The sequence below is a fragment of the Pinus tabuliformis genome, chromosome 4_2 (genome assembly GCF_031772625.1).
Source record: "Pinus tabuliformis cultivar Carrire ecotype Pingquan chromosome 4_2, CPIR1, whole genome shotgun sequence".
Classification (NCBI taxonomy): Eukaryota; Viridiplantae; Streptophyta; class Pinopsida; order Pinales; family Pinaceae; genus Pinus; species Pinus tabuliformis.
The window spans coordinates 698,305,390-698,329,176 of NC_142304.1; positions in this window are offsets into that span (position 1 = coordinate 698,305,390).

Here is a 23,787-nt window from a genome sequence, read left to right on the forward strand (position 1 = left end):
TCGGGCTTCTGAGGTGATATAGTTCAAGCTTCTAAGGTGACACAATTCGGTCTTCTAAGGTGACACAGTTCAAGCTTCTAAGGTGACACAGTTTGGTCTTCTGAGGTTCGGTTGATATGAGAAAGGACTACAGTTTTATCTTTGTAGTAGTTTGAAACAATGGACAGAGTTCAGGCTTATGAATACATATATTTGGAGGACAGTTTGATGGCATCTAATGAGCAAAATGGAGGGGTTGTTGAGAAATCTAGGGCAGCTAGATTGTGTGATTTCTCTTACTTTGATAACTGCTCGTGATGTATTTTTACTCATCTTTGTTAGATTCTTCTTCAACTTAATTATTATTGCGTTATTTTCATCAAACAACGACCAAACCATAAAGAACAGTGAGACAAGAGGACACAAGATATAGGCGATTATCCAGGGCCAAAACATCTCTAGTTGAGAGGAAAACCCACAAGAATTCTGTTCTTCTTATAGAATTTTCAATTGACGAATTCCAAGACCAAGACCCTTGACGAGCTTTCCTTCTAGCAGTTTCTCAACAACTCCTGCAATTTTGACCTCTAGCAAATTCTTATGCCTAGCAAATTATTCTGCAACTTCGATTCCTTCAGTAGATTCTTCTACAACTGTGACCTCTCCAGCAAATTCACAGCGTCGACCTAGTTGCAACTTCACAGCGTTGATGCAGCTTCACAACTTCAATGCAGCTTCACAACTTCGATGCAGCTTCATAATTTCATCTTGCCCAGTAACTGTAGAAACCCTAACACAAGAGAGAGAGAGAGAGGCCCAAAACTTTGATCTTCTTCTTCGTCCTTTTTTAGCTTCTATCTTGAGGATATTGAACTTGCTTGAGAGCGTGTCTGAATGAGGTTGAGTTCCTTCTTATATATAGGCTTTTGAGGGATACAAATTGCTATCTTTAGGCCGACTTGTCACTTCATGTAGGCGGACTTGACCTTTGCACCATGATGAGGTCTTCTGACTCATAAATTTTATTTACAATATGAAACATGCCCAAAAGGTTCTTTCATACATGACAATGACTCAATTGACTTGTAGACTCAATGACAAGCCCTAGAAGCACTCAATGGGTGTTTGACCTAAAAATAAATCTCCCTTGACCATGAAACCCATGCCTCAAGAATAATAATAATAAAATTATTTTTATATTTTTATGAAATACATAAAATAATTATTGTTGGAAAATCTATATACGTGGCAGTTAAATGGTTTTCCTCATAATGACATTAACCTGTGATGTTTTCATTATTAGTATTAGTTTTCTTATGTTATCTTTTATGATCATCAAGATTAATGCCAAGAAACAAAAGAAGAGAACGCGATGCCAGGGAAAAACCCCCCTCAAGGGGAAAACCCAGTCATAAGTTCTTCCTTCAATAGATTCGAAAAATGAGACGACCATGACCCTAACAATCTAGACTAAAGACTACCTCCATCCATCATAGCATTGAGACATTGATAAACTGTGGAAGCATCATTGTAATAGCATCAACGAAATCACTGTACAGAGATGAGGTTATTGTGGTGAGGCCTAACACTGATCATGGAGATCATCATGATGCGCTATCCGAACTCTTGAAATAACACAAAACTGTCTACCCTCATCCGAACTTGAATTACAGAAAAGTTTGCCCTCATCCGAACTTGAATCACAGAAAAGTTTGCCCTCATATGAATCTTGAGATCACTGATAAATGTGAGCTCTGAAATTATAATCTAAAACTTATGTGTCATCTCCGAACTTTTGTGTCATCTCCGAACTTTTGTGCCATCTCCGAAGCCTTGCATGAACTTATTGTCATCTCTGAAACTTCCTTTGAAATAATGTGAGTTTTGTGATTTGTCTTACGCGAGGAACCCAAGCGAGTATATATAGTGGTTGCCCCAAGTAAAATACGCTAACATAACATTGTGAAGAGTTGCGTCTTAATTATTGAGCCAACATGTATATTCATTTATTTGTGTAGGTTGACATGAGATCTTATGGGATTCGACTTGATGGAGACCCTTTCAATAGCAAGGACACTGATGGATGGAGGAGTCTTCACAATTTATTTTGACAATAACCTAAAGCCTACAATGGAGACTTGACCTATACTTTTGACCTAGCATGAAACCCATGTTTTAATAAGTAAAATTAAATTAATAATAATAAAAAAAATCACTTTCTTTTGACAAATATATTACATTTGACTCAAGTACAATAATGAAGATTGAACCTAGTTACATTTTCCAACACTCCCTATTAACTAGTGAGGTATTCATATTTACATATAACGAAATAGGTACATGGAAGATCTCAAACCACATCATTTATCAAGAAGTTTAAGTACCACAATGCCATGGACTAGATTCCTGGCCAGAGCAATCTATCCATTGATCTCTCAACAATTAGGCACTGCAATGCCATAGACTAGATTCCTGACTAGGGAAATCTATCCATTAGTCTCTCAACAATTTAGGCACCACAATGCCACAGACTAGATTTCTGATCAGGGCAATCTATCTAAGTGGGACTAAGATGGACTCAAGCTTTCAGCCCCTCTAGGTATCATCAGGCTTGCTAACCACCAACCTAAAAACAAAGTTCAATAACCAACACCACCTTTCCAACTTCGGGACCTAGACATCAACACAAAGTGTCGTCTAGATGTCTTCCCAGGCAGTGCTTCACTCACAAAGCCTTAACACCCCTTGATCCAGCTAATCAAGGATGACCAATCTCTCCCAATCAAATTGATTTGTAGCCAGCATGCTATCAAAACTTTCGAGAGATTCACAACCCCAATCAATTATATACTTTCACATGTACATAATCAAATAGAAACCTTTGGGGTCATTTTAGATGTTGCTCCTCAACTCAGTAGGACTATCAACCGAATCTTTGACATAAGAATCCTCAATACTTTCCTTTCCTACTTCTCATGCAACAACATATCCTCTGAAATTCATTAATCAAAACCAAGCTATGCCTGCCCTCTCAACTAGGAAGCACCTCTTCATCCGGACTCCCTCTTAATCTTAGGGAGATCTTCTATGCATGCTTCCTTCGGGAGATCGACTTCATATTTTCGTCATCGGAGAATCATTCGCAGCTTCTAACCATTTCATCAGAGTTATTATCATCCTCATCATGCTTGTCACATCGAGCATCTTCACCAATTTGAAGATTGTGTACCTACACAACTTAGATAGCAAGTACAACCAAGTCTATAGGAGCATGAAATTAGCCATATCAAAATCATGGAAGCATTTCAACTTGTACATATCAGATACCCAAACTTAATTACAAACAAAAGACATACTCTTTAACAACTTGCTAGGGACTTGGTCATAAACCCTAGACTACTTCATAACAACTTTCATTCCATCTAGGGTTTCAATATTACTTCCAAAGGTATGACATAGCTTCCTACAACATATAGAAGACCCTATAAAGCATCTAATAACCTTTCAAAATCTATATGCTAGACTTCTCACTAGGTTTTTATACAAATCTTAGATTTCATACAAAAGAGTCCATCAAAACCAATCACAGCGTAGTCATTCACATGACCAACTTCCACTAGGGTTAGTTGTAAACCCTAGATTTCCTGATCAACCATCAATCCCAACCAAAACTCAGATTTCAACAATCTTACACAAATCTCAAATTATCATAATGTCATCATACATTAGATATTTTTACTTTTACTAAGGTTCAACTCCAAAACCCTAGAATTTCATTTTCACAATCTCAACAATCATTAAATAAATAGATCTCAGATTGTTATATCACACATACTAGACGATTTAACTACTACTATGATTTAGTTGCAAACCTTAGATTTCTAAATATCATCCTCCTAGAATCTCAGGCAAGGACTTCCATTAAATCCTAAGACTTATGACCATCAATAACTAGGTCAACACACATATCTAGGAATTCATAATTATTCATAAGCATATCATATGTCTGACAACATTAATACATTTGACCTAGACCAAGCTAGGGTTTCAACCAAAAGGACATATCTATATATGCCTAAATTTCATCATCATGCAAATACATTTCATATCATGTGTTAGTCAAACCCAACTTCACCAAAATATCAGATAAGAGTTAGACATACAAACTTGATTACACTAGGGTTTGATTAGACAAACACATCCATACCAAGGAAATCATTTCTAAGACATTATAAGGGCCTTGCTTACACATTCCACCAAACTCTAATGAGCTAGGGTTTCAATGTAGAAACATAGCAAACCCAACATTACCAAAACTTCAAAGGTTCGAGATTTTAGACCTTATCATTCAACCCTAAAAAGTTAGGTTTTCCTGATCATACTAAAATCCCAAACATGCCATTATCAATAAAAACTTCAAACAACATTTCACAATATCCCTAAGCAGTGTAGGGTTTCAGACATTCATATTAGCATACCCTTTGGTTAGGGTTTTCTAGACTCTGTCAAGGGTTCCACAAAATCAGTTAAGAATATGAGTGGGGTGGGTAGATTTATCAAGAGATGAATCACCCAAAACAAGAATCATTATGATTCTATATAACTAGACATAATAATGTTAGTAATAGATTGTCAAATGAATAAACCTTTCAATATAAAGAAATCGATGTATTTAAAGCATACCTTTGTTCCTTGACAAACCTTGTCTTGAGAGGTCCTCCTTCATACTTCTTGAGCGTTCAGCAAGTCATGATCTTCTATATCTGTAGACATACTTTCAAGCAAAACATGGGATACCAAGAATCATGATTTAACTTCTCAAGTTAGATCTCCTACATAACCATGGAGGATGGAATCCTATAAATATTATTCCTTCTTTCAATCAAGGACTTTTATTTGACATCCTAGATTACTTGTAATTTCTAGAAGATAAGGATCGAGATTCTAATATGAGATTTAGTATGTTATCTAGGGAGTACTAACTATGTAACATTTGAAAATATTTATGATTATACTTACCTTGAATTTTACATACCTCTGATTCTTGAGAGCTTATTAACCTTGTCGTAGTAACAATACTTGTACTCAGATCCTGAAAGAGTGCTTGAGTTTGTAAGGACAGACTTCAGATAGTTTATGTGATGACACAGTCCACTTCGGTTTGTACACAATAATCCCAATCTTCGTTGTTTGTAGAAGGAGATGGCACAATTCATTAATGATGACAATGTGGTGGTAGCAAAAGCTTCTTGTTGTGGTGAACCCTTATCACTGTTTTAGTTCTTATAAATATCAATGCTCCAACCTATGATCCTATCAAAACTTTAACCACATATCATAGAACCTGAATTCTTTTATGACTGTAACTTCACCGAAAATTTATGAACCCAATCTCTGAAGTGATCGAGTTGTCTCGTTGTATCTTACATCATACTTATACTTGTGATACTAGATGTCTTGAGTTCATTACTATCCTATGGAGTGAAGTTATATTTTTCTTCTAGACTGTGAGATCATCGACCCTTGCTCTCTGAGATGATTTGACTGTGACTGAGATTAATACCTGAACTTTTCATTCTTTGACTTGTCACCTTGAGGTATAGAAAAATTCTCTTTCTTCAAGGTGTCTTAGCCCATTGTAGTCTTAGCTCCATTAGCCCAGAACTGCCCTTCTTCAAACTGCCTTTTGACTTTTGACCATAGCTCTGATACCATGTTGGAAAATCTATATACATGGCAGTTAAATGATTTTTCTCTTAATGACATTAACTTGTGATGTTTTCATTATTAGTATTAGTTTTTTTATGTTATCTTTTCTGATCATCAAGATTAATGCCAAGCAACAAAAGAAGATAACACACATTCATAGGCTCTCAAGGGTATCAGCGTTGATTATATCAACCTGATTGCCCAGTTGGCATCTGGTTGTGATCATTACACGTCTAGAGGAGCATGATTTGCACAATGCTCCCATGACTCTAGGTTTTGGAGGATAAACAATGGGTAATACCTCCACCCCTCCTAGTTTGACCAGGGTTAACACCCTATCATGGAATCTCTTTGAGCCTTAATTGTTCTGAAGTTTTTGTCATCACATGGTCATCTTGGTAACGATATTATCTACAATATAAACACTTGTCCATACATTTATAAAATATGCATCAACATATTCAAAACAAATAGTTTATGTATAATTCATACATGTTAACTACAGTATAACATACTTGGCCATATTCTACTCATGTTATTAGCTTTCATATTAAAATGTAATCATTCTTTTATTTCTATCTCATCAATCATATCGATATGCATAAATGAAACAAAATTATAATATCTTAATTCCCATCAGAAGCAAAATTACTCAAATATTTAAACTTTACTTTGATAACTATAATTCAGTAAGATCAATAACATATTCCGTCTTGGTATCCACGTACCAGTGGAATTAAACAGATAACATATCATAAAAATTCACGTTTATATGTGATCATTCCAAAATGGTTCTGAGTTTCTGATTTAAAGTAAAGTAAATATATACAAAACATGGTTTAAAGTTCTTCAAAATTGACACAAGTTGGGGTAATTATCGATATAATTTATAAACCCTTAACTTTGAGACAAAGTTTTCTAAAGGAGGGGTGTATGTAACAACCTATCTCAAATCACGAACATCATAGCAATATTAGCATGCATGTGAGACATGCATATGATAGCTATATATGCATGCATCATATACATTGCACTCGTATATCATTGCACTCGTATATATATATATATATATATATATATATATATATATATATATATCAACTATTCATGGAGAATGTCTAAATATAAGATAAATGAATTAATTATCAAAAGTGTTAATTAAATATCTAATCCTCATAAATAAAAAGAATATACATTTAGTAATAAATATAGTGAAAATGTCGAGTTTATTCATAGGTTTACCAACTCATATATAACCCAAAATGTATATTAAATAAGCTAAACCCATAAACCTTATTATTAAATCTGATATGTTATAAACATAAAATAATATTTAACATTTAATTATGACGGCTGGTGTTTTAATTCCATATACTATTTAATAAATTAAAACATCGACTGTCATAATTAAATATTAAATATTATTTTATGTTTATAACATATCAGGTTTAATAATAAGGTTTATGGGTTTAGTTTATTTAATATACATTTTGGGTTATATATGAGCTGGTAAACCTATGAATAAACTCTAAGTTTTCACTATATTTCTTACTAAATGTATATTCTTTCTATTTATGAGGATTAGGTATTTAATTAACACTTTTGATAATTAATTCATTTATCTTATATTTAGACATTCTCCATGAATAGTTGATATATATATACTAGTGCAATTTATATGATGCATGCATATGTAGCTATCATATGCATGCCTCACATGCATGCTAATATTGCTATGTTGTTTGTGATTTGAGATAGGTTGTTACATACACCCCTCCTTTAGAAAACTTCGTCCCGAAGTTAAGGGTTTATAAAGTATATCGATAATTCCTTTAGGGTATGTAAGGATTGTGTTATGTGATTGAATTTTCATTTATAATTGTGAGGACACTTTAAAATTTGTGATTTGAACGTTGATAGGTTTATAATTTTAATAGTTAAGCCTGATCCCGACCAGACTCCCAAGCTATTCTAGAATCATCCTATCCTTCCTAATCTCTTCCGCTTCCATCCTATCCATCCTCTACTGGAGTGTGCCATGGCATCAGCTATGCTGACTAACCATTCATAGGCTCTCAAGGGTATTAGTGTTGATTATATCAACCTAATTGTCCAGTGGGCATCTGGCAGTCATCATCACACATTTAGGGAAGCATCATTGTAATAGCATCAACAAAATCACTGTACATAGATGAGGTTAATGTGGTGATGCCTAACACTGATCATGGAGATCATCTTGATGCCCTATCTAAACTCCTGAAATAACACAGAATTGTTTGCCCTCATCTGAACTTGAATCACAAAAAGTTTCCCTCATCTGAACTTGAATCACATAAAAGTTTGCCCACATTTGAACTTTGAGATCACTGAAAAATGTGAGCTCTAAAATTCTAATCCGAAACTTTTATGTCATTTTCGAATTTTTGTGTCATCTTCCATTAGGGGAATTTTGAGGTCTAAAATGGGTCTCCTAAGAAAAATGTACAACCAAAATAAACTTTATAAGAAAAAAATAAGATTCAAGATGATGATGTCAACCATGGGGGATGATTCACTACTTTTGGAGTAAAAAAATAATAAAATAATAAAACTACTTTTTCAACTCGTATTTTCAACTTATTTGCCTAAGGTTTTACTGAAATTTTGAGCAAGAGTACTCATTGGATGCAAAATTTAATTCTTCATCCAATGAATACCCATGTCGCATACTTTTGATGGGCCCTGTTACATGAAAAATGAGAAATACATGAAAAAACATTATTGCAATCACATTTTTCATGTATTTATCTTTTTTCGTGTATTAAGATCCATTGAAAGTATCCAAATGGGTACTCCTTGGATGAGGAATCAAATTTTGCACCCAACAAGTGTCGCTGCTTGAAATTTGAGTAAACCCATAGGGAGATAAGTTGAAAATATGAGTTGAAAAAACAGTTTTTCTTTTTTTCCTCTAAAATTTGATGATGCAATCTAATCTTATTTTATTATTTCCACTATTATTTCATAATTTCCTTAAGGGGCCCATTTTAGACCTCAAAATTCCCCTAATGGAAGCCCTACATGAACTTGTGTGACATCTCTGAAACTTCCTCTGAAATAATGCGAGTTTTGTGATCTGTGTTATGCGAGGAACCCAAGCGAGTATATATAGTGGTTGCCCCATGCAAAATAGGCCGACATAACATTGTGAAGAGTTGTGTCTTAATTATTGAGCCGACATATATATTCATTTATTTGTGTAGGCTGACATCATATCTTTTTATGGAATCTGACTTGATGGAGACCCTTTCAATAGCAAGGAGACTTCGATGGATGGAGGAGTCTTCACAATTTATTTTGAAAATAACATAAAGCCTACAATGGAGGCTTGACCTATACGTTTGACCCAAGCATGAAACCCATGCTTTAATAAGTCAAATTAAATTCATAATAATAAAAAAAATCACTTTCTTTTAACAAATATATTACATTTGACTCAAGTACAATAATGAAGACCAAACCTAGTTACATTTTCCAACAATTATTACATATGTCATTATGAAGACCGAACCTACTTATCTATTTCAACGCTCCCTCTTAACTAGGGAGGTATTCATAATCCATACAAGGTACTTGAACATTCTCAATTTGAGGAATTCTCATAAGAAGAGTCGGAATGGTAAACCATCTATTTAGCATCATATCAACCAACATTGTCACATAGCAAACCCTTAACTAACAACTTTATCTCAAGGTACATACCCCACCCTGGTGTTCACAAAGTATGTCTTTCCACGACTATTCTTATTTTGGATTCTCAGTGCTCAAAGAATATCGGTCATCTTCAACTACTCTTATCTTGGATGCCCTACCTCATCCTCAAAGAGTATCAAATGCCAAATGCTTACCCAATCCTCCATTTTTTCTTTCTAAATTGAAGACAAGAATGATGTGTCTATCTCTCCCTCTCAACTAGGGAGGATATACATATTCCTATTCTATAAAGGAATGTATCGATTCCTATAAAAGGAATGTACCCAAGCTCCCTCTTAACCAAGGACTTGTCCAAGCTCCCTCTTAACTAGGGACTTGTTTCCAGTAGCTTTCTGCTCTAGGTGGAGATCATGGGACAATCAGATGCTTGTGGGGCTCCTTCTTTTGATGTCATGAAGTTCATCTTCAATGTTATGGAGCCTTCATCTGTTGTAGGGCATCGAACATCCATCACTTTCCTTTACGAGCCACATCGGTCATGTCATCCTTCTCTCTATCGGAAAGTGATCCTCTAGTCCCCATCTGACTTTTTCCTCATACAACTACCTCTTTCAAGTCACATTTCCTCCAGAATATTTCATCCGAGTGCTAGTTGTAGATGACATCTACAACTCTCTTTTCAGTAGCCCTAGATCAACCCATCCAGATGTTCAAAAAATATAAAATGAGCATCAAATCAAAGTTACCTTTTGCGATGGCCCCTAGGGTGCAGCGTATCGGCCAGTGAACGTACTGCTAAGGCGTTTGTGCCACTATGCAAGTCATAGGTTCAAACCTCATCTTATCTGTGCATTGTGCTTGGGGGCAGTGTAGTTGCACCTGAAGGTTATAGTGGCAGTCATTGAGGATCGATTCCGTGTCACACGAGTATGAAAGTCAACGCATTACCGATTCCGCCAATCATAAAAAATAAATAAATAAAATATTATTAATAAAAAAAAGTTATCTTTTGTGATGGCCTTTCATCATGAGATCTTGCGTTCCTGCAACATTCTGCACATTCATAAACACATCTCCAAAACTTCATATGTCAAGGGTCTCCTCTCTTTACAAACCTTATCACGGTCTTCTTCTCTATGGAGATGTCATGATCAATTCTTCTAGTTGTCGAATGTTGACTTCTTGTGACTGCAGTTGCATCTATCACAATCTCTTCATTCTTTCTTCACATATTGCTTCCCAAGAACTTTCCATACATAGTTCCTTCATCTTTGTCAACTACCTCATATTCCATATGAGGACATATTATGTTAATTTCATCTTATAAATATGTGAACCATGCCTTGATGCATCTTTTCAAAAGAAGAGATCCTTGATCATGCTCACGAGGTAAAGCATTTACACATGGTATCTGCAACTATATGATAGTATAACGTAATTTGTCAAATATATACATACCTCTTTTCTCCTTTTGGTCATCTAGACTTCCTTCAACAACTTCTTTTGAGAGTAATTCAATCATCTTGACTTGTTGCACTCCTTTGTCACCATACCATCATCCTTCTAAACAATATATCCCACACAAGGTGGAATGATCAGGGAGACACTCACTTCTTCCAAGTAGAGGTGAACCTTTTATTGAAGATTCCAACGAAGGATCTTGATTACCCTCGTCTGGTAAATGCTCCTTTCTCATGATGATGATGATGTATGATGAATTCCTTCTATCATGCTAGATGACTTTCTTTCAATCATATGTATTATATATTATTTCAATGAGGTTGCCAAGAGCTACTTCCTTTATATGATAACTGCTACATCTTTGTATACTTTTACTTTAGCTATTCTTTCAAACTTCTCTAATGATGTCATGAGATCTTTCTTTAACGGTATACTTCTAGTATGATGCCATCTTCTACTAAGATGCATCTCGTCATAATACTTCTCATCTTGACTGCCATGGTGAAGATATTTTCACCTCTTACTTCTCCTTGCTATGCATTGGAGAAACCCTAATAGTGAAGATCTATCCCTTTAGATTTCTTCTCATCAGGTTCTTCCACTTCTTCAATGATATGAGCTTCATTTCTTTCTTTCCTCTTGTTATATTTCTTGAACTTTAGACAATCTCTCTTGTAGTGCCCTTATTCTTGACAATGATAGCATTGGACTTTTGACATATTCTTCTTCTTTTTATGAGAACCAGATTTCCCAAAATTTCCTTTTCTCTTAGTGTAATAAACCTGACCTGAAAATATAGAATTGATACCAATATACCCAATAACTGTAAATAATCACAAAAAATAATAAGATTTGAATATAGAAAACGCTTCTTTATTGATCAAACCCTTAAGGTAGGGCAACACCATACATTCACTCCTTAAGGAAGAAGAACACTCCACAAACCATCTGCTTGTCCATACAATATTCTTTCCCCTCTCTTAATGGGGATTCTCTAGCCTCTATATAGGCTTCATACATACAATACCATGGATCATTACCATGGTTCCCTCAATACCATCTATCTAATACAATGGGCTTATTATATTATTGCTAACTACTTGTAGTCCTTTATATGATACAGGTTAATCAATTTATTTATTACTATGGCCCATCCCATTATTACATTATTCCTTGGGTACGTCTCTTTGTACCCCTTACTATCCTCCATAAGTATACTACATTCCACCCCCCTTAAACATGTTTTGTCCCCGAAACATAAGAAGAACACAAATAATAAGATTTACTAAAAAGAGTAGTCCACTGGTACCATGCACGTGCATCTAGCCATCCAAGAGAAAGGTGAACCCTCGATCTAGCATGCCTCACTCGCTTGAGATGGAAGTTGACCCTGCCGGCTCTTCTGTGTTGATGTGTAGTAGGTGGATCGTCGCCCCTCTCTATCTGTCATGCGGGGTGTTAGTGTCGGTCTTGAGCCCTCCATCAGTGATCAATAACTCTTTGCATATGCATTTATAGGTGTCTCATCAGTGTCAGTTTTGCATCCCGCTAGGCATGCCATAACACTGAATGGAGGAGCTGGTCTTTGTCTTCTTGGCTTTGCTGGATCAGGTCATACAACAATATAATTGAGTCAGGCTTGTTCTTGTTTTTGTCTTAAGGTCCCATGGTCTTAGGTCTAGGGTTTTGAGTCAAAATCATTTCAAGGTCATAAGTCATGGTCAGTAGGTGCCCAGCAAGCCGGAAGGAGTCTTGTACATACGTTTCATTATCATTTTCTTCAGCTATAGCTCATTTTATGCCTTGGGTTTAAAAACCCTGTTTTTAAGTCCAAGGCCATGTGGAAATTTGAAAAAATAAAGAAATTCTCAAAAATCTGTAAAAGTGTTGGCAATAACCCTGGTTCCTTCACTACAGTCCCTCAGGCGGTCAACCTGCAAAAAGAAAGGAGTCAAACGCATCAAAAGGCTCATTTCAGGACAAAATGACTCCAAAACAGTGTTAAAAAAGAATGTCCAAGTGGAAACATTAGAAAGTGGGTTCTAAAGTTAAATTTTTTTTTTGAAATGAACCTATAAAAGCAATTTTCCCTCTTTAGTTACTCTTATTGTGCATATGAAAGTCAAGAATTCATGTTAGAGGCAAGAGGAGGCAACTCGGGCAAAATTCTGCAAATTACAAGGGTAATTCTGCTGCGCGACCAAGTGGGTGGGCGCGACCAAAAAAAGGCCAACGCGCTGTGTTAAATTACACAGGCGCGACCAAACGGAGGGGTGAGACCAAACTGGCAGCTTGCGCGACCAAAAAAAGTTTGCCCGGCTTAAAACTCACCCAAACGCCAAATCTCCCTCAAATTTGCTCGATTTTGTTAAGGTATGTCTCTCCCACGTGTTGTGTGATGGTTTTGTGGTTGCAAAGGAAGGTAATGGTCATGATTTTATGCAAGGAATCAATAGAGAATAAGCTAAATGACTTGATGTTTTGCAAGCAATATGCATGAACAGTTTGTTTGTTTTTCAAGGCAATTTTTCCCTTATGTCCCTCCTTTCATTTTCCCATGTAAATTACATATGTTAACATGTCATATTTATTGATCTCATTTGCAAATTAATGCTAGACCCCATCCCAATTTCCTGAAAACCCTAACCCCTCCTAAACCCTATTTCAAATCCTAATTTCTCCCATGCATCCTACTCAAACCCTAACACTTTGTCACACAGCAAATTTATGTATAAAAAACACAGCAAAATGAAAAATAAACATTGTGAAAAGAAAAAGGAATATGATGGCTAATGCATGCATATGAATTTCACAACAAAAAACAGAGTAATATCACTATGCATAGCCTAGACAAGACAAGAGCAAAAGAGACATATTGCTGTGTAAAAATCAGAGGCAAGGTAACTAGGTGGCTGTCATGACAAAGTTAACAATATACAGCTGTACATGTTGTCAAAATGAACATTTTGCTGTGGTAAGGTTTGCATAAGAACATGGTATATTTCCCTAATCTCAAACTTTGTTTTCCTACCCTTCCCTTCATTAAAACCCTAATTCAATTGCTTATCCTTTCCCTAAAAATCCCAGTGCAATTGAAATTCCTCTTCCCTTTTGTCAACATGTAAATGAAGCTTTATTTCCCCTATGATAAAAAGCATTCATGAAGCTGCAAGTGTTGTTTAAAGACCTGCTGTTATAGAGTATGGTTGGCAAAGGATTGTTAATGTATTTCCTATTCCCAAAATCTAATTTCCTTTCTCCATCTATCTCCTTAAATCCCTTTCATGCCATTCATCTCTTTTCCCTTTCAAAATCTGTCATACAAATCCTACCCCTAAATCATTTGCAAACCCTAGTCCTTTCAAACCCTATAAACCCTACCTTTTCCCCATGTTATATGATTAAAACCCTACCCTCTCTACACAGCAGATTTGCATACGTTAATACACAGCAAAGTAAAAAAGAAAACATTGTAAAAAAACAAAAAGAAAGTGATGACAAGGCATGCACACAAGGAATTGTAAAAAACAGTGAAAATGCCATTTGCATAGCCTCATTAAAAAATAAAGAAAAGTGTCATCTTGCTGTGCATATGTCAAAGATTCAAAGCTGTGTTAAAGTCATCACAAAATTCATCAAAAATACAGCTGCATAATTGTCAAAGGAAACAGTCTTGCTGCGTTAGGGTTTCTCATTAGCATGGTATCATCTCTCTATCCATAAAACTCTGTTTTTCCCTATCTATTCCCCATATGAAAACCTAATTCAAATTGCATTTCCCTTCATGCAAAACTCCCTATGCAATTGAATTTCCATCCCCAATGTCAAAACATACAGTGAAATCCTAATTCCCAATGACAAATGCAAAAATGAAATTGCCAGCACCATGGAAAGACTGCTGTTATGAAAATTGTTTGGCAGATTTTGGTGATGGGTTTTATTGTCTCCTTAAACCTATTTCTCTATATCCCCTCATCTCCCTAACTCACAAGACATCATACTCTATTTCCATTGCAAATCTATCACAGTAACCCTTCCCTCCCTTGGTGATCAAACATACAAAATCACTGTTTCCCAAAAGCATTAAAAGGCCATTCCAAAAGTTATGAAAAAACAGAGTATGCTCTTAGATGACATGCAAAGGCAAAATTTAAGGAGAGCAGCCTGTTAAAGGTTTATAACTGATGCTGCTCTATTCCCCTATGCTTATGACATCCTTCCCTCCATCATGGAGATTTTCATTGCTCTTTCCCTTGGTGTTCAAAACACAAGTTTTCCCTAATAAAATTTTAATTTGCAAATGATGAAAGATGGAATTGCATGTTTAGCATTGTGTGATGATTTCCTTCAGAATTCCCTGTTTATATATATATTTTTTCCTTTCCTATATGTAAATTCCCTCCCCTAACATATCCCTCATGATGTTTCCCCTTGAAAACAGCATACTTCACAGCATTTTGCAGGCAGGGCAGCGGTCAATTTGACTTGTTTTTTCCACCTTGCTCAATAACACCATGTCAACCACTGAGACTAATGAGCAAGGTGATGACCGATCATCATCTTCTGAGATTCATACACAGCAGAGGCCTCGTAGGGGAGGCAAGGGTGGTCATCACAGGAGGGAAGAGCCCACATCATTGACAGAGTTGCAGGCTTGCCCATTGGCAGTGTCTTGTTTTCAGCATATGGCTTGTTTTCAGTTTTGTGAGAGGCTGTCACACATCCAGCATCACAGAGACTTGGCCCGGTTGTTTGTCCTCCATCTCCATGACAGGCAGGTCACCCTTGCAGGGGTAAATTTTGTGTTTTCTCCAGAGGCTATCACAGATGCTACCGGGATACCCAATGTGGGTGAGGTATGGCCAAAGCGCAAATGGGTAGACCTGGTATACTATGAGCCATATGTTAGGCCTGCCTATGTGCATCACTTGACAAGGAACTTTCCTATCAAGTTCCTCCGAGCAGAGTATATAGACACCATGAGACTCATTATGCACTACTTCACATGCGAGGGGAGATTCTCACGAGTATTTTCTTGTCATATCCGCATGATGATGCACTTCACCAGAGTGAGGATGATGAACATCTCGGCATACTTATTTCATGACATTCAGAGGATAGCCACTACCTTTCGGAGACAGACTCCAGTACAGCAGCTCCGGAGCCTATGCCATCATGGTCTTATTCAGCTAGTAGTTTCCCATCAGCTGAGCCAGCAGGGCATCCCTTGGGCGGATTTCATCTCCCGAGATGTTTTCACACAGCCACATTCAGGGCCTGTGGCAGTTCATGAGGAGGGAGGGCCATCACATCAGCCCGAGACCAGCATCCCGAGACACATGGCTTCTTCTCCTCGGGTCACATATCAGAGAGGTCACAGGACCTTATTTGCAGCAGCCCGACGAGTACTTTCTCTACAGCCAGTGGAAGGGGTCTCGTCTTCATCATCAGAGCAGCGAGTGTTATCTCCACACCAGGTGGAAGGGGCCTCGCTTTCTTCATCGGCACAGGCAGTACGAGAGGGCAAGCAGCCCATGGTTGAGGATGAGGCAGTTGGCGAGGCACATGATGATTTCACTGGTCGTGATGCTCATTCTCCTTCCTCTTCAGATTTCTATGAGCTCAAGGAAGAGAACCTTGTGTTGCAGCGGAAGCTTGAGATGGCTCAGTGGACTATCACTTATTTAGAGCAGCGGACCAAACAGCTGGAGACCGAGAAGGAGTTGGATGAGTTATGGAGGATGCGATTTGACCGAGTCATCAACCGCAGGAGGCCTGGGGACCCACTGCCCATGGATAGAGAGTTATTGCTCATCCGAGCAAATTGGCGCTTGGAGGGACTGTTAGACAAGGCAAACCGTGACAACAAGCTGCTCCGGAACATGAAGACACACTACTGGGCAAGATTACATGTTTGCAAGGCGAGAATGAAAATTCTCCAAAGAGAGCTGTCAGAGGCCCGGAAGAAGAAGAAAAGGACAAATCCACTCCGCATCTTGGCTGAGGCATCCCTCACTCATCATGGTACTGATCAGCCTTGATCTAGCATCAAAATCTGAAAATTTTGAGAATTTTGGAGCATTTTGCAAATTTTTGGTAAAATTACAGGTTTTGCCCACGGTTTGGTCTCACCCCGGGTGAGACCATTTTGAAGGGCTGCTCAGAATTTTGAAAACTTGGCATTTTTGGAAAGGGCATGCAAAAAGAAAAATTACCAGTACTTGGGAGCAGCCTAATTTTGAGATTTGAGCCTCCAAAAGCTCAAAATACATCAAAAAAATGACTTTCTGCCCACTTTTTGAGTTGCAGAAAGTGACCTTGGGAGAAATGGTTTTTGAGGGGTCAAATCTACACCAAATTCAGAAATTCCACTTGGGATGGAAAGTAGATAGGCCAAGCTTTCCAATGAGCCATCTTGCACCTGATTTGGATCAGTGGAACCCACTCAAAAGTAGCTGCAAAGGGGCGCGACCAGAACTTCCAGGGGCGCGACCAAAACTTCCAGATTTGCCAGTTTTTGACTAGTTCGGCCAGAAAAGCACTATTTTCACTTTGGTTGACTATTTGAGCATGTAAATGATGGATTATTGTGTAAATTTCATGGCATTAGATACTTTTACTCTTCTTTACCACTTCTAGAAGCTTCTTTGATGTAAATAGTGAATATTTAATGCATAGATAAGCTTCCTAAGTTTTAGAGGTAAGTTGTTGAGCTGGCCTATTATCTAGTGACTGATTTAGAATTAGTTGCAACAGCTCCTAGGAAGCTGAGCTCGACCCCTAGAGGTGGGGAAAGAGGTTTGACCTTCTATATTATGCCTTCTCTTTCTCATTTTCATGGTTGGACTCTAGAGGGAGAAGGCTATTGTATTTTTGACTTGTATTTTCTGCAATTTGAGGAAAAGGAAGGCCAGGGTTTTGCAGACTTCATTGTGGATTCTTGTGGATTATTATGTTGATGGTGTGTCTCCTACTGTTATTGTAAGTGTGTTTATGTGTTCCATTTCTTGATCTCTTGCTGCTATTTAAACAAAAGAAGTGATAAAGTTTGAATTCATGCATGCCATGCTCAGCTTTCAATTTTGTTTAAAATTTATGTTTTCCACTGTCTAGAGAGGATTCAAATTCATTGTTTGCCCTCTTTAGCCTCTCTTCTTTCTTCCCTGATCATCTCTTTCAGTTAAAGGCATCAGCATAGACTCCTACCTTGCCCCAAAGACCCACCTGCAAAAACTGAGCTCAATCCCCGCACCCTAAATTGCACTCCCTCCAATTGCCACCAAAAACCCAAAAAATCTTTAAATCAACCCCCCTTATCAATTTACTAGCCTAATATCTTTGATCCTAATTGGTCAGCTTATTATATTATAAGATCTATCAAATCTGACCCGAGAGAGCCTTCTCATACCTCGTAGGGCTAGCTACGAGGTGAAATGGTTTGATGTAGCTTTGAGAATTTGTCTATCTCAGCCTAGGTGAATTCCAAGCGCTAACACGGGGGTTGCTTTCCTTGTGGCTAATTTGTTGCCATCGTGTTGGTTGTTTTCTTACAGGGTGATGTGGGCGTTGATATGCTGAATTTTTAACCAACAATGTATCTTTCTTTAATTCACCACCTAATGGAACCTGATTGGTATCTGGTACATGTTGTGGCGTCTGTTGTTGTTGCTTATCTTCCAATATTACTTCAACCATGGATTCTGTACCTGTAACATTTTCTGCTTCAGCCTCCTTGGACTCTAACTGTTTTTCTCGTACCTGGTTTGATGTTTTTGTTTGGTTGTCGACCATCAAGGGCTCATCATCTGATGTGTCAATCCCTGGAACATCTTCTGCTTCAACCTTCTTGGATTCTACCTGTTTATTGATGGAAATATCCTGTAATGTAATTTTCTTCTTTTTATACCAGAGCTTCAGGAATTTCTTCTCCACATTAATATTGATAGTACCCACAGATTTCATCCAAGGGTATTCCAAAAAAACATCCACATTAGCCATATCTGAAGCATAAAAATCAGAATGTAATACATACTTGTCCGTAGAAATCTTCAAATCTTTATAAACTTGCACCTTCTCATTATTAACCTGTGTGTCCTCCATTTGTTTTGCTAGAACTTGCAATTTTTTTGCCAAATTGAGTTTTATAAGATTTTGCTTGCAACTAAGATTTATAGACACAATGGTTTTCTCCTTCTAAATATATCCATGAACTTGTAATAAACACATACCAGTAGAAAATAACCCCTTACAGGTCTCATTCCCCTGTTTCCGAATATGATACCATTTGTCTAAAATGACTTTTTCAAATTCTTCATCTGAAAATTGGAACTGTTGGGTGTCAAGTGAGTGCCACCATATGGCAACCTCTTCTTTCAAAGTAAGCCATAGGAAACTTGTCCAATTTTTCGGATGGTTTTTCTTAAGATCTTTTATGAATTCTTCAATAGTAGGACCATTATCTTTCCCTGTAAAAACCAAATCTTTGCTAGGTTTTTTGGTTTTCTTCTTTCCAGTATGAGACCATTTGTCCAACAATACTTTTTCAATTTCATCAGCACTACATAACTTCAGAAACTCACTGTCAAGTGAGTTTCACCATATAGCAACCTCATCTTCCAAATAAAACTTGATTTTGTCCTTCCAATACCCTGGAAAGTCACTCTTCTTTTCTCGTATAAATTTTTCAATAGTTGGCCCATCATTTTTTCCTAAAAACATATTGCTAGAAGCTAAGAAGAGGGTTTTGAAAAAAAAATCACTCACTTGGTGAAAATTTAAAATGGCCACAGTTCGGTCAATATTGCTCAAAATCCTTATTATGACCTGTTTTCGGAAATGGGACGACCATTCTGCATCTAGTCGTGTGATATAAATCCCAATCAAGGCATTAGAATTTCCGATTCACGTTGCAACTGATTCGCCGTCACAAAATTTCTGAAAAAAAGAGCTGATTTTAAAACAGTGATATCTCCCTCATTCGGACTCCTCTTCGACCAATTTTTTTTTTTGAAATGGGTATTTTTTCGCAAAGAACCCAAATTTGCAATTAGATTCTACAAATTTTTCCCCAAAACATACAGATCTGATCTACAAACTTGCCGGCTCGAAAAATGCCTGCAACACAGCGGATTTTTAAATTAGCGATATCTCCATCATCCGAACTCCAATTCGGCCGATTTTTTTTCAAATTGGGTATTTTTTCGTAAAGAACCCAGATTTGCAATTAGATTCTGCAAATTTTTCACTAGAACGTACAAATCTGATCTACAAACTCGCCGCCCCAAAAAATGTCTGCAACACAGTTGATTTTTAAATCAATGATCTCCCTCATCCGGAATTTGATTCGGCCGATTTTTTTTTCCAAATTGGGTAATTTTTCATAAAAGCCTAGATCTGCAATTAGATTCTGCAAATTTTTCACAAGAACGTAAAAATATGATCTAAAAAATCCCCGCCCCCAAAAAGTTCCTGCAAAAATAAAAAATAAAAAAATTTGCTTTGCCCAAGAAAGTGCTCTGATACCACTTGTAATAGATCTGACCTGCAAATATATGAAATGATACCAATATATCCAATAACTGTAAATAATCACCAAAAATAATAAGATCTGAATATAGATAGAAATGCTTCTTTATTGATCAAAACCCTTAAAGTAGGGCAACACCGTACAATCACTCCTTAAGGAAGGAGCACACTCCACAAGTCATATGCTTGTCCATACAATATTCCTTGACACTCTCTCAATGGGGAGTCTCTAGCCTCTATATAGGCCTCATACATACAATGCCATGGGTCATTACCATGGTTCCCTCAATACCATCTATCTAATACAATGGGCTTATTACATTATTGCTAACTATTTGTGGTCCCTTACATGATACGGGTTAACCACTTTATTTATTACTATGGCCCATCCCATTATTACATTATTCCCTTGGGTACCTCCCTTTGTACCCCATACTATCCCCCCTAGGTATACTACACTTAGCCATGGCAATAAATCCTTGAACTTGTTCACCTTGTCCCACATTGCTCTTTGCTTTCAACCTAGTTTCTTCAATTTTACACAATTACCAAAGTTCACTGAATGGGGTGGCTTCCTTCTTTCCAAATATGTTAGATGTGAAGTTGCCCCATTCCTTTGGAAGTGCATTAAGCACTATGGTGGTAATTTATTTATCAGACATTATCTCTCCCAACTCTTGTAGTTGGTCTCTTATTTTTGATAGCTTCATAAAATATGGGGCTATTCCATCTTCCTTTGAGATCTTCATTTTGTATAGCTCATTCCTCAAAGATATCACTTCTCCTGCAGTACTTACGGAGAACAATTCTATTAACTTGCCATATATTTATTTTGATGTCTCCAACTTTGATACATAAGGTATGAGGGGATCCTTTATGGATTCAATGAGAATCCTTTAAGCCCTTCCTTCCCCTTTCTTGTCATATATTTCTATTACTTTGCTACAGCTTGAGCTTCTTCCTTTGGAGGCTTAATAATTGATCCTATAAGATGTTCAACAACTTCATTTTCTATGAGGATCAAATCTATCCTCTTCTTCCATGCACGAAAGTTTGATGACCCAACCAATTTCTTTTTTTCCTTACAAAATGAAGTCATTTTGATAGCAGATTCAGTCATAAATATAAAGGTACTCACTTGTTAAGTGAAGATGCTCCTTGATGAAAATATCTTCAACTTGATGACTTCTTGATTTTGATGATGATGTTGATAATAGAAGATGTCTTCTTGATAAAGATTTCTTCCTTCAAAAGCGATCCTTCAAGGAGAGGGAGATCACCTTGATTCCTTGATGATGATGACAACACCTCTTCTTGCTTCCCTTGAATGTAGAGACTTATAGATTCTTCAATGAGTAGTCCTTTAAGTAGAGGTAGGGTCTTGTAGATCTTATCTTTGTGATGATGATGTGAGCTTCTCAAGAATGCTTCAAGTGTATAACCCTTCTTTGGATCAGCTAGGGTTTTGAGGTCTTCTTTCTTTGGGTTGTGATGATCCTTGAGATGAAAGGTCCTTCTTGATGATTGATGATCTTGATGATATTCTAGTGCTTTGTCCCATGAGTGTCCTTCCTTAAGTTGCCTTTCCTTGATATAGTCACCTTAGCTTCAATACCATGTTGATAAATCTAGGGAAACTAGATTGTGGGATTTCTCTTACTTTGATAACTGTTTGTGATGTATTTTTGCTTATCTTAGTTAAATTCTTCTTCAACTTAATCATTATTATGTTATTTTCATCAAATAGCTACCAAACCATAAATAATAGCGAGACAAGAGGACACAAGATATAGGTGATCATCCAGGGCCAAAACCTCTCTAATTGAGAGTAAAACCCACAAGAAGTCTTCTCTTCTTATAGAATATTGAATTGACGAATTTCAAGACCTATGACCCTTGACTAAGATCCTTCAAGACCAAGTCCCTTGATGAGATTTCCTTCTAGCAGTTTCTTAGCAACTCCTGCAATTTTGACCTCCAACAAATTACTCTGCAACTTTGACCTCTTCAATAGATTCACATCTTTGATCTTTCACAACTTTGATGTAGCTTCACAGCTTCAATGCAACTTCAGAATTTTGTCTTGCCCATTAACTATAGAAACCCTAACACAAGAGAGAGAGAGAGAGAGAGAGAGAGAGAGAAGCCCAAAACTTTGAGCTTGTTCTCATTAGGAGAATTTTGAGGTCTAAAATGGGTCTTCTAAGAAAAATGTACAACCAAAATAAACTTTATAAGAACCACGAGGATTCAAGATGATGATGTCAACCATGGGGGATGATTCACCTTTTTTGGAGTAAAAATATTAAAAAATAATAAAAATACTTTTTTCATCTCGTATTTTAAACTTATCTCCCTAAGGTTTTACTCAAATTTCGAGCAGGGGTACTCGTTGGATGCAAAATATAATTCCCCATCCAAAGAGTATCCATATTGCATACTTTCGATGGACCCCGCTACACGAAAAATGAGAAATACATGAAAAATGTGATTGCAATCGTGTTTTTCATGTATTTCTCATTTTCGTATAGCATGGTCCATCAAAAGTATGCAACATGGGTACTCCTTGGATGAGGAATCAAATTTTTCATCCAACAAGTGTTTGCGCTCGATATTTGAGTAAATCCATAAGGAGATAAGTTGAGAAAGTAGTTTTTTTTTTTTCCCTCCAAAATTTGATGATGTAATGTAATCTTATGTTATTATTTCCACTATTATTTTATAATTTTCCTAGGAGGCCCATTTTAGACCTCAAAATTCCCCTAATGTCTTCTTCTTCGTTCTTTTTTAGCTTCTATCATAAGGAGATCGAACTTGCATGAGTGTGTCCAAATGAGGTTGAGTTTCTTCTTATATATAGGCTTTTGAGGGGTATGAATTTCTATCTTTAGACCGACTTGTCACTTCATGTAGGCCAACTTGATCTTTGCGCCATGACGAGGTCTTGGAGGGTCTTTTGACTTTCTTTTGACTCAAATAAATTTTCTTTACAATATGTAACATGCCCAAAAGGGTCTTTCATACATGACAATGACTCAATTGACTTGTAGACTCAATGACAAGCCCTAGAAGCACTCAATGGGTGCTTGACCTAAAAATAAATCTCCCTTGAGCATGAAACCCATGCCTCAAGAATAACAATAATAAATTTATTTTTCTCTTTTCATTAAATACATAAAATCGTGATTACATATAACAATGTAAACTTTGAAATAGGAAATGTAAACACAAAACGAAAACTCTAGCCAAAAAAAACCCCAACAAAACATGAAAAACAGTCCAAAAATAAAAAGTGTGTAGTCTGGAATGATGTTGTATTTCTTTTAGCATTAATTTTCAACATTTAAAAAAATGGCAGTAAAACCAATTTTTTGTGCAAAATAAATAAAAAAACACACTAATGTTGTTGGTAGAATAACA